Source organism: Marmota marmota, unplaced genomic scaffold, assembly GCF_001458135.2.
Source record: "Marmota marmota marmota unplaced genomic scaffold, marMar, whole genome shotgun sequence".
NCBI lineage: Eukaryota > Metazoa > Chordata > Mammalia > Rodentia > Sciuridae > Marmota > Marmota marmota.
The window spans coordinates 3,484,623-3,496,156 of NW_025999896.1; the positions used below are offsets into that span (position 1 = coordinate 3,484,623).

General features: G+C 39.5%; 1 long non-coding RNA gene across 1 annotated transcript; it reads left to right on the forward strand.

Annotated features, from left to right (window-relative positions):
- Positions 1-261: 261 nt before the first annotated feature.
- Positions 262-2,958, forward strand: LOC107158091. Its single transcript, XR_001505572.2, has 3 exons — positions 262-394; positions 724-827; positions 2,891-2,958. It is a non-coding gene; the product is annotated as an uncharacterized LOC107158091 (long non-coding RNA).
- The last annotated feature ends 8,576 nt before the right edge of the window (positions 2,959-11,534 follow it).

Genomic DNA, 11,534 nt, shown 5'->3' on the forward strand with positions numbered 1-11,534 from the left:
CCCATATCCCTCCTCACCCACTTATAGCCTCCCCCATCATCAACCTCCTGCATCAGAGTGGTATATTTGTCATCATCAACCCACACTGGCATATCCTATCACCCCAAGTCCATGCTTCACATTACTGTTCACACTTGGTTATATACATTTCTTGAGAGTTGTGACTTTTTACACCAGCAAATGTCCCCGGGGAAAGCACATCCACATGATTTGAGGCAAAGCTAGCAATACTAATCTATTTTCAAATGAACATGTTCTTTGGAGAAGTGTGTTTAAGATTGGGTAGACATATAAAAGAAAGAAGTTGAGTCGTGGAGGGAGGAAAGAAAGAGAAAAGAAAGGACCATCCACTCACCCAGGCAACTCCCACCCCCAGTCTCTGAAGTCTTTGAAGGTAAAAGTTAGTGATAGTTTATGCATAAAATGTCCAGATTCTTCTTCTGTTCCCTAAATCTGCTTCTACCACCGTGTATCTGTCTCTGGGCCTTTCTCTTCCTGGAGAGATGGGATGTTACCTTTGAATCTTTTCCTTGTAGCTTTTCTCCTGCATTCCTTCCAGGGATCCCCCAACCCAAACTGCAATAGAGGGGAAATAGAGGACTGGGGCTATTCTGGAGAAACTGTTTTTTTTTTTTTTTTTCCTCTAGCAACGAAGATACATTATTTTAATTGCTGTTGTAAAGTTCTTGTAAGGAATTCTAAGTTACCCTCCTACTTTGACAGATGAAGCCTTCTGGGAAGTTGGCAGTCCTGGGAGCCCAGGGCAATGCTGAAATGCCCTTCCAAACAAGGACCCAAACAGCTGAAGGGCTCCAGTTACCCAAGAGGTGAGTGACATGGACACTTCTTTGGCCAGTTGGAGAAGGGGAAGGAGTGGGGTGAGGGAGGTGGAGAAGGGAAGGACAGAGGAGAAAGGACAGGATGGAGACGTGACAGGAGGGTTGAGGAGTGATGAGCCAGCAGCCTGATGACAGGGAGTGGAACTGTCTCTGACCATACCCTGCTGTACTCTGGGGAGCCTGGGTGGCTCCCTACTTTGAACCTCAGAACGATATACCCACCAAAATTTGTCCACCTCTGATGAAAAGTGACTGTTGTCAATGAAGATAGCCACTTGTGTACTAAAGTGGAGTTTGTCCTACATTTTTGATTTGGGACTTAAATATTATTAAGTTTATGAATCAAAAAAAAATTCATGCCCATTTTAATTTTATCTTGTTTTTGCTCATCTGAAATTTGTGTATTTTTCTAAAATGACTATGGATTGACTTGGCAATAACAAAAATAAATAATTTTGATCACAAAAAAATTGAATCAGCTTAAAAAATTGCAAAAACAATTTTTAAAATATTTATAGAGTATATTATAGAAGACCGAATACCTGATTGTTAACCTTGGATAATTTAAAGGGTTGGGGATGGAATTAGAAAGACAGACAGACAGACGGAAGATTATCAACTTCTTTAACTATCTCTTTATTGCTTGACTTGTTAAAATGATTGTTTATTATTTTTGTCATTCTTAAAGTAAATTTAAGAAAGAATTAAAAAGTAAATCATCATCTTCTACCATTTGTTTTTTAAAAGCAAAGCTACTTATTAAGTGAAACGCTTTTTTAAATTTATTTTTTAAATACACGACAACAGTGGAGTGCATTACCATCCTTATTACACACACAGCACAATTTTTCGTATCTCTGTATAAAGTATGTTCACACCAAATTATGCTGTTATACATGTACTCTTTTTTTTGCATTACAACTCTTTTTTTATATTTATTTTTTTAGTTGTATTTGGACACAATACCTTTATTTTATTTATTTATTTTTATGTGGTGCTGAGGATCGAACCCAGGGTCTCACACATACGAGGCAAGCGCTCTACCGCTGAGCCACAACCCCAGCCCCATTACAACTCTTAATGCACATATATACCACAATTTTTCATATCTATGTTTGTATATAAGGCATGTTGACACCAAATTCAAATAAGTGAAACACTTTTAACTCACTATTTTTTAACTGTATACATTTTTTAAGTTGAAGTTTATTTCTTCAGCAGATCTTCTCTGCCAATTTTATGTGTGTTACCTTATATGACAGAAGGTGATTTGGGGGTTTGTTCCCCAGAATGAAAAACATAGGCCTTTCTGTCACAAATGACTATTTCTACCCAATAAATTTATAAACACACATCTTATGTAGAACTTTAATAGCTTCAATAATTTGTTTGTCAACTATGAATTCTTAAGCTGACAGAAAAGTTTTGGAAAACAATTTTTTTTTTTAAATTTTGAGTTCCTTCAGCTGTTTAAAAATTATTGCAAATAATTGCCTTTATCCTAGTGGTAACAGTTATCCTGAAGTTGGTGAGTATCTTCCTGGTCCAGTATTTTATAGTTTTCCAATTAACTCTTATCTTTTTTGAGATACACATAGCTCTAATTCCTTTGTTTTCATTGCTGCATAGCATTCCATTATTTAAGACAATTCTAATTTTTCTCTATTGTGAAAGTTGTTGCTGCATTGGACATCCAGATTCATGTCTTTTTGTGCACTTGAATAAGAATCCATCCAAAGGATTTTCCTAGGAGTGGGATTACTGAGTCCACTGGAAAACCTCTTAAAAATAGAATGAAAGAGAAAGAGAGAAATGGACAAAGTCTTAGGTTTTGTCCCAGGATTCCAGGTCATCTCTCTTTACTGAATGATGGGTTCTCCAATTCCTTTTAACACTTTTTTTTTCAATCCCAAATTTGAAAAATTGGAAACCTCTTCATCAAAACCCTGATTATTAAGATTTGTTGGTCAAAAATCTAAAAACTGACTCATCCTGAAGCCGAACTGAATGGGATACTGGTGAATAAGTCATTTTTTCCCCTCTCCTTTCAGAATATCACACATCAACTTAGAACATATTAAACAAGATGGCAAGATTAATGAGCTTATTCAAAAAAGAAAATAAGTCTTGGTAAGTAGAATGATAAATTAAAAATCCTGAATCTTTATGAACCCAAAAGGCTCAAAGATGGCATCTAATCTAAGCTGCATCTCTGGGATATTACTTTATGAGCATGCTGTCATCATATTTTTTCTTCCTTCTAAATCAATTTCAGCATGTCTGCATCAGCAGACTTCAGATGATGTATTGGCAGCTTCATTTTAATCGTTTGTTGCTACAGGGTGACCTGTGGCCTTTCCAAAAGAGGTAAAATGAATCTTCCCATTGTTAACTCCTCCTACCTCATCATCAACCCATATTCATTTGAATGCCACCAAGGACTGACAGACTCCAGGAGGGTCAGTTGCTGCCCAGTACCTGTGGTCACCTATAGTTTCTTCAGCCCCTTCTGTGGGGAACTCCTGGTAAAAGTCTACAACCTGCCTAGACCTTCCAAGGCTTCCCAGTGCTCCCAATACTGCAGTCCCCCACCCCCGTGTCCCAAAATGTTATTTATGTATGCGTAAGCTGTGACATGCAACCAAATTTAGATGGCCTCCTGCTCAGTACATTGCATTTTAATAGTTATTAATTTTACAGTGTGTTTTGCAGCTTTTACTGCCAGTGATATTGCTTAAATACTATTAAGTTAAAAAAATCATTCTTTTAAAAAATTAGTATGTAGAGGTGCATATGGCTATGGTAAATACGACAATCAAAGACAATAACTGGATTCAGGATAAATTGCCTAAAACAAATTGTGGTCTGTCTTAGAGTGCTATAAATCCCTGAATTTATGTGAGTGTTACACATAGGAAATGTTACTTGAAACACATTCTTTCTGCTCTCAGTTCACCTACCTAGAAAGTCCAATGGTTAAACCAGATCAAGGATTTTCAGCCCTGTTTTCATTTTTGAATCACCAAGACAGGCGTAAAAAATAGTGATACCTGGGATCTTCTCTCAATTAATTCACTAAACTAATTCTGAAGTTATAAGATAATTGATCTTCTGATTTCATGAATAGACTATAAATACAGAGTAAATACAGATCCTGTAATGATGGAGGAGGCTCCTTGTTCTTTTTAGAAGCAACTGTAACAACTGTGATTTTCACCCACTTTCCAGTCCTGAGTCAACACAGGCCTGGAAGCTCCCTCCACTCTGTTTGGGTTGTACCAGTTCCTACCACAGTGCTTGATATACAGTAGATGCTCAATGAATACTGGATGAAAGGATGACAGAGTGAAGTTCCACAACCTGGTTTTAAGCAGAGCATCTAAGATTAATCAAGTTGTCAGAAATTGGGCCATAGTAGAACTCTTCAGGGTCCAAGAAGTAGAGCCAATCTATTCCAGAGTATTCTCTCCCTGGTAAATAAGACCTGAATATCATTTGGTGCATTACTCAGCTTTCTGTTACTGTAACGAATACCCAAGATAATCAACTTATTTAGGCTCACAGTTTTGGAGCTTTTAGTCTGTGGTAGGGAAGATCCATTGCTTTAGGCCTCTGGCAGTGGGGAGGGGGCAGCATGTCATGGCGGGAGTGTATGGCAAAGCAAAACTGCTCACCTCATGGCCAAGATGGGAAAGAGAGTAGAAGAAGAAGGTATAGGAGTCCCACTGTCCCCTTCAAGATCACACCCCCAGTATGGAAGACCTCCCCCTAGGCCTCACCACATAAAGCTTCCACTACCTCCTAACAGCAGCACAGGCTGGAGAAGAGCCTTGGGCGGTCATTTCACATCCAAACCTAGCACTCTTTGAGCATAGGACAAATGTTGGATGTTCTTATGTTCTATTTCCATCCAACTCTGAAGGCTTGACTTCCTTTAAGACCATTTTTATGTAAAGGGTCAGGGTCATTCATCCAGAATGCCTGTTAGGCCTCCTGGCAACACACTGATAGATTTTCATTTTCCAACATTCCCTTTCCAAATATTCATGCGACCACCACCCTGTCATTTACTCTCCTGGTTACCACAACAAACGGTTTCCTAAGTGTTAGATTGTTTTGCTGCTTGCTAATGACATACCAGGGAGAAGCACATTAATCTCCTCAGTAAGGTCACTCCAAATCACCCTGCAAGATGGGTTACTTCTGGAAAGCTGTCCCCTAAACAGCTAATCCCATCTTTCTTACAGGCTTGACTTACGGAGATGGCATCTGCTGACCTTATGTTTTTGAAAGCCATCTTATTTTGAGGACTGCTGTGTTCTGCTCACCATCTACAATTACTATGACTAAAAATACTTTGGAGGGTAGAGAGTCTTCAAGGGGACTTTGAGACCTGGACTGTGTTCCTCCTATTTTGATGTCATATTTCAAAGTAATGGCCCTGTTCCTGTGTTAAACTGCTGATTACCTGCCAGACCGACATTGTACTTCACATTTGATTGGAAATCAGTCTTTATGCTGAACCTTGTGATTATGTTGCCCTTTTCCCAAAAATGTGGCCAATAGTGATTTTCCTGATAACACCATCACCTCTTAGCCACATTCTCTGTGCATCATGCCGAGGCTACATTGTCCCCATGGAAATGTAAGCCTCTACCCCTGTGTGATAGGCATAATCCCATTAAATGACATCTCTGTCTCCCATCCCCAATAGTATAAATTAGAGTGTCCACACAAACCTAGATCACGGAGATCATTATGCTAAATGAAATAAGACAGGTGCAGAAAGACGATTACTGCATGATTGCACTTACATGTGGAATCTAAAAATGTTGATCTCACAGGAGCTGAGAATACAATGGTGGTTACCAGAGGCTGAAGAGAGCAGTGGGAAGGCAAGAAGGGGAAAAAGTTGATCCACGGGTACTAAGTCACAGACAAGAGCAAGACATTCTGGTGTGCTATTTCATAGTAGAATGATCCTAGATAACGATTCTGTACTCAAAAAGCTACAAGAAAGGATTGTGAATGATCTTACCATGCAAAATGATAGATGACTGAGAAGATAAACATGTTTAACCTGATTTAAGCATCACTAATGTACACATATATTGAAACATCATGTGGTACCCCACTAATATGTATGATTTTTGTTTTTATGTATCACTTAAATAAAAATAAATAAAACCCTAGGATCAGAGAAACAGAAATGTATTTGTGTTACCTAGGAGATGGTGGTTGTCTAGAGCAGAAGGAAGTATGAGACATGCAGTGGCATGTCCCAATGGGACAGTGTGTGTTTCTGTGTCTTTTTAGGCCATGGACACCATGAGTTGCATGAGTGTCACTCAGAGTCACCCACGTGTTGATAGGTGGCCAGCCCCCTATTTCAGGTATGAATTTGTCAAGGCAACATTTTCTAGAATGCTTAAATTCAAGGAAGTGTTTCTATCATTTAAAAATCCAGAGTAACTCTCAGGATATGCTTTTATATTAATATTCCTTAAAATTAATTTATAGTTTTCCTCCTACAATTTTAGTCTAATTGGACTATAGGGAAGGGTGTGTGTGTGTGTGTGTGTGTGTGTGTGTGTGTGTGTACACGTGAATAGAACATTATTTATGGAAGAAGATACAATAAACTAAAGAAGAGTGGCTATGTAGGGAGTGAGGCTGATGAAAGAGACTTTATTTTCAGTTCCAAGCCTTTTGTGCTGTCAGACTTGCTTCTTCATCCATGAAATAAGAGATCATATCAGAATGGTCACATGATCCCCTGAGTCCCTTCTCTGAGAATCTATGATTCTACTGAATTGGGGGTATGCTTTGTACTTTCTTTCTCTAATCTCTTTACTTTACTGAATTTAACTCTGTTGATTATATAGAAACACCTCATTTTTCCAGCCTGGCCTGAGAATGAAATTTTCTAAACTGTGAATTCTCTAGGTAAATGAATCTAATCTCTGTTGAGGTTTGGAGTAATTTCTAATGGAATATTTTTAAATTGTATTACATGCCTTCCTGTCATCTTGTCTAGAGCTTTATTGAGCTATATTTTACATGCCATAATGTTCACCTATTAAAAATTCAGTAGTCTTTAGTATATTCACAGAAACATGCAACCATCATTGCTATCTAATTCTGGAACATTTTGATACCTCTATAACAAACTCCATGCTCATGAAGCAGTCACTCCCCGTTATCCGCTTCCCCCACCTTCTGGCACCCACTCAATTTTTCTTTATCTGTGGATTTGCCTACTGTAGATATTTTTCATAAGTGGAGTCATATAACATGTTTTTTTGTTGTTGTTGTTGCTGTTGCTCTTATTGTTTCTTTTATTCTCTTAAACAGAGTACAATCTGTGTACTTACCTTTTCTTGATGATTTAGGCACATTATTGATAGTATACCATGCTCACGATGATCTCAAGAAGTATTTAGACACAGTGCCATTTGCCTCTAGGTTCTATGGTTCATTTGCTGTATGTGACTTTGTCAGGGCTTTTTTGCTGGGGCCATCAGGTGACTTCTTGAATACCTTCTCTTGTGAAGCTTAACTCTTATTTTAGTCAACGTGTCCTTTCTGGTCTCCCTACTTTGCATACTGGGCCCATTAGTACATAAATTAGACGAGGCCTGTGGTCTCGTGCCTTTTCTGGACCCAGGCTCATAATGTAATTCCATTGTGAACTTCTTTAGTTTTTCTCTTTTTTTATTTCCTCATTATTATTATTTATTTCATTATAGCTGAACATATCGATGGGGTTTGTTGTTACATACTCATACATGCACACAGTATAACAATGTAATTTGGATAATGTCACTCCCCAGCATTTACCCCCCTCCCTCCGTACCTCCCACCTCTTGGTTGTCCCTTTCCTCTACTGATCTCCCTTTGATTTTTAGGACATCCACCCCCACCTTTGTTTTCCTTTTGCCTCTCTAGATTCTGCATATGAGAGAAAACATATGACACTTAAGCTTCTGAATTTGACTTATTTCACTTAACATGATGGTCTCTGGTTCCACCTATTTTTCTGCAAGGTCCATAATTTTCTTTTTCTTTATGGACAAATAAAACTCCATTTTGTGTAGGTACCACATTTCTTTATCTATTCATTCATTGATGGACATTTGGTATCTCTTTTTATCTTGGAGTGGTTAAATAGGCCAAAATATTCCCTTCTTTTATTGCTATCTTGAGCATCTTGTATCATTCAGTCAGCTAAATTCCATCTTAGTGATAAATCCCCCACAAGGATTTGATGATCTCTCTGGTTTAAGCAGTGTTAAAACCTTTGATTCCTTGTATCCTTCCTCTCCCTTTTCTTAAAATAGTCTGTAGCCCTCATGTGAAAGACCCTATCAGCTTTCCTTTCTGTAAAATTGCATAAGCATACAGGAACAGTTTTCCATATTTCCTTGAAAAGCACAGATAATCAAAACAGTCTTAAGTGAAAACCTCAAGACAGGGTGGTATGTAGGCAGCCCCTAAGTCCATGGTGCATGTGGCTGCCAAGTCCAAGAGCATTTGAATGTTTGACAGGAGAGAGGATATGTGACATCTATACTGTTGTGGAAAGTAAAATCTCCGTGAGTATTTTCTTTACCTCTTAGTAGGAATGGAGTTAAGAGGGGAGAGTCTAATTTGGGGCAGCATCACAGTTCTGAGTTCTTGTCACAGTTATAGGGGCTCTTCAAAGTTTGAGTGAGATTGGCAGGGAGGGTGTTGTCACCATTCTGAATTTGGCTAAGGGAGGGTGCTAGGGTCCAGCCTAGAGTATGCTGTGGGAATTTGAGATTTGGAGGCTTTTCATTTTATGCTTGTTGTCAAGAGAAGTCCAAAAGTATAGGGACCGTGCTACAGCCCTGAGAAATTCTTAATCTGGAGAAATCAAGAAAGTTGTCTGTCAGACATCAACCCTTGGTGGGGCCTGTCTTGGGCCAGAGAAGGGATGGCAAGTAGAACAGTACCTGGTACAGAGTAGGTGCTCATATATTGCTGAATACAAAATCTCTGATGTCAAGTCTGAGCAGTTGGTAGAGATGCTGAGAAGGACTCTCAGGCAGGCTTAGTGGGAAATGATGTCATTTAGGACTCATGTGCCTCTTTAGCAAATGAGCAATTGGAGAGGAATATAGTTAGTTACACAGAGAACCTGTTGTGGGACATCAGAACAGAACCTGAGCTTAATGATTATGAAGTGTGGGCTTAGATTGCAGAAGGACAGTGGAAAAGAGTTTGGATGCATTTGCCTCTACATAGCCTGACACCTGGGGGTTCTGTTGAACTGATACCTAGGTAGACTAGCAGGCAGGACACCGCAGGTTACAGCCGAGTGTGTAGTATTGAAGCTGCCTCCACCATGGCAACTCCGCTGGATGGACCTACATTTATCCAACCATGATGTCATCCCCCTCATAAGTGGCCCAGCACTGTCCTCTTGTGGCAGTTTCTATCAAATACAACTTGATTTAAAAAGGATTGGAAGCTTCTGATTTAGTGCTTATCAGCAGATACCATTAGCACTGGGGCTTCAGGCTGAGTTTATTAACCCACATGAACCCAGTCCTACAATGATGTGAGTATAATGAGCAGGACAGGCCAGTGTACTTCATATATATCTGGCTTCAGCAACTGTCTGAGATAATTGAGTTAGCTTTGGGAACTACTATTACTATCCGACAATACCACACTAGGCTCTTTGTGTCATACAATTAATCCGTTAAGGTAGGTATAGTAACTATTCACATGTTACATATGATGAAACTGAAGCTCAGTTTCTCACTCTGAAAATATGACATTCAGTTCTAGGTGCTGGTAACCTGTCAAGGATGGTACCTCCCCACCCTGCCCTGCCCAAGAGAGTGGAAGTGAGAGGAGAATGGACTAGGAAGGAGCACTTCTATTTTATGACTTATAAATATATTTTTATTATGAACATACTTCTATAATTTTAAAAAAATTTAGATGAAATTCTGAGTGTCTCCCTGATGAAAGGATGTTGCCACTCTAACCCACCCATGAGAGGATAGCCAGGAAGGAGGGGGCAAGACCCAGGAACAGGGAACCTTCCACCTTGAGAGGACGTAGTTTCTTGGGAATATGGTGATTGTCTGATGACCCTTAAAGAGACAAGAAGGTAATTATATTTCCCATGTATCTCCAGTGTCCACAGCCAAGTTCCAAGTGGACTTCAGCAGCATATGAAAGCATCTTGTTGGCCACTAGTGGATATAGTGGACCTTTGGTGGTGGGACATCTTGGGAAGGCTTGAGATGGGGGTGGTCACTGGGAGGTTTATAAAAGAGACTCTGGAGTGGGTAAAAGACTGAGTTCTCAAGCCTAAAAGCCTCTGATGTTTGGTTGTCCCTCAGTCTGCTGTCCTACCACAGGTGGCAGCACCCACATATCCCTGTAGGTGACAGCCTTTGTTCAGTAGAACCCAGGTCTGTTTTGGGTACACTGGCCCCCACTGGTTGGGAACTATTTCAATCTGAAAGTTTGGAGATGTTACCAACTACTGATGCCTGGGGACTACACACTAGAAATTCTGATTTAATTGATTTGGGCTATTTCCTGGGTATTGGGATTTTTTTTTTTCTTTTTTGAGACAGGGTAGGATAGTATCTTCTTCTGTTGCCCAGGCTGGTCTCAAACTCCTGAGCTCAAGTGATCCTTCTGTCTTCACCTTCCTGGTAGCTGGGACCACAGGTGTGTGCCAGAAGGCTGGGATATGGGCATCACTGAATTTTTTTAAAATTTTTAAAAGCTCCTCAGGTGTTTCTGAGCCTGGGTTGGGAGTGAGGGAGTGATTATGGGTTCAGTGGGCAGCTTGTTTTCTTTTTCTTTTACTTTACTTTGCAGAGGGAGCCTGGGCTCATCTAAAGAAAGTAGGACCAGGAGCTAGGGGTGTAGCTCTACAGTAGTGTGCTTCCCTAGTGTGCAGTGTAAAAGCTAAGAGGGTGATCCAGAAAACTCAGATGAATCATAATGTATTGCAAATTTTAAAAAAATCAAATTTAAGAAACTGTGGAGATCGTTCAGTGACTTGTCTAGCATGTATGAGATCCTGGGTTCTATACCCAGTACCCCCCCTCAAAATATATATATATATGTGCATATGTATATTTATGTTTACTACAACATGCTTATGTTTATTATATGTGTATATGGATATGCATCTAATAAATAAATATATAATAAATAATAAAATCAAACTTAATGCAAAAAAATCCATTATGAGCAAAATTTTAAATTAGAGTTGGTGCTACCAACTTTCTTTTTCTTTGACTCCAATATGGCATAGCACCATTCTGAACTTCTCTAACAGAAGTAGACAAAGAATTTAGGGGAGCGTTCTGCTCTTCACCCACACTGCCAGAGCCATAGTCAGCTCTGTCACATAAGGATCTTTTTTTAATTTTTACTTTTTGTTCTTTTTAGTAGTACATGACAATAGAGTATAATTTGACTTATTTATACAAACATGGAGTTCATCTCATTCTAATTAGAATCCCAGTCTTGTGAGTGTAGATTCACTGGGGACTGTGATGCTGGCAGAGCAGCAGTGCCATCTAGTGGGGGACTCTGATGTCAGGAAATGAAAGATGTCAGGCCGAGCAACAGAGCCTTCTGGAGGAGAGGGCTGTCCTGAGCATGGAAGGCACCACTTGGGAACTTGCACTGATG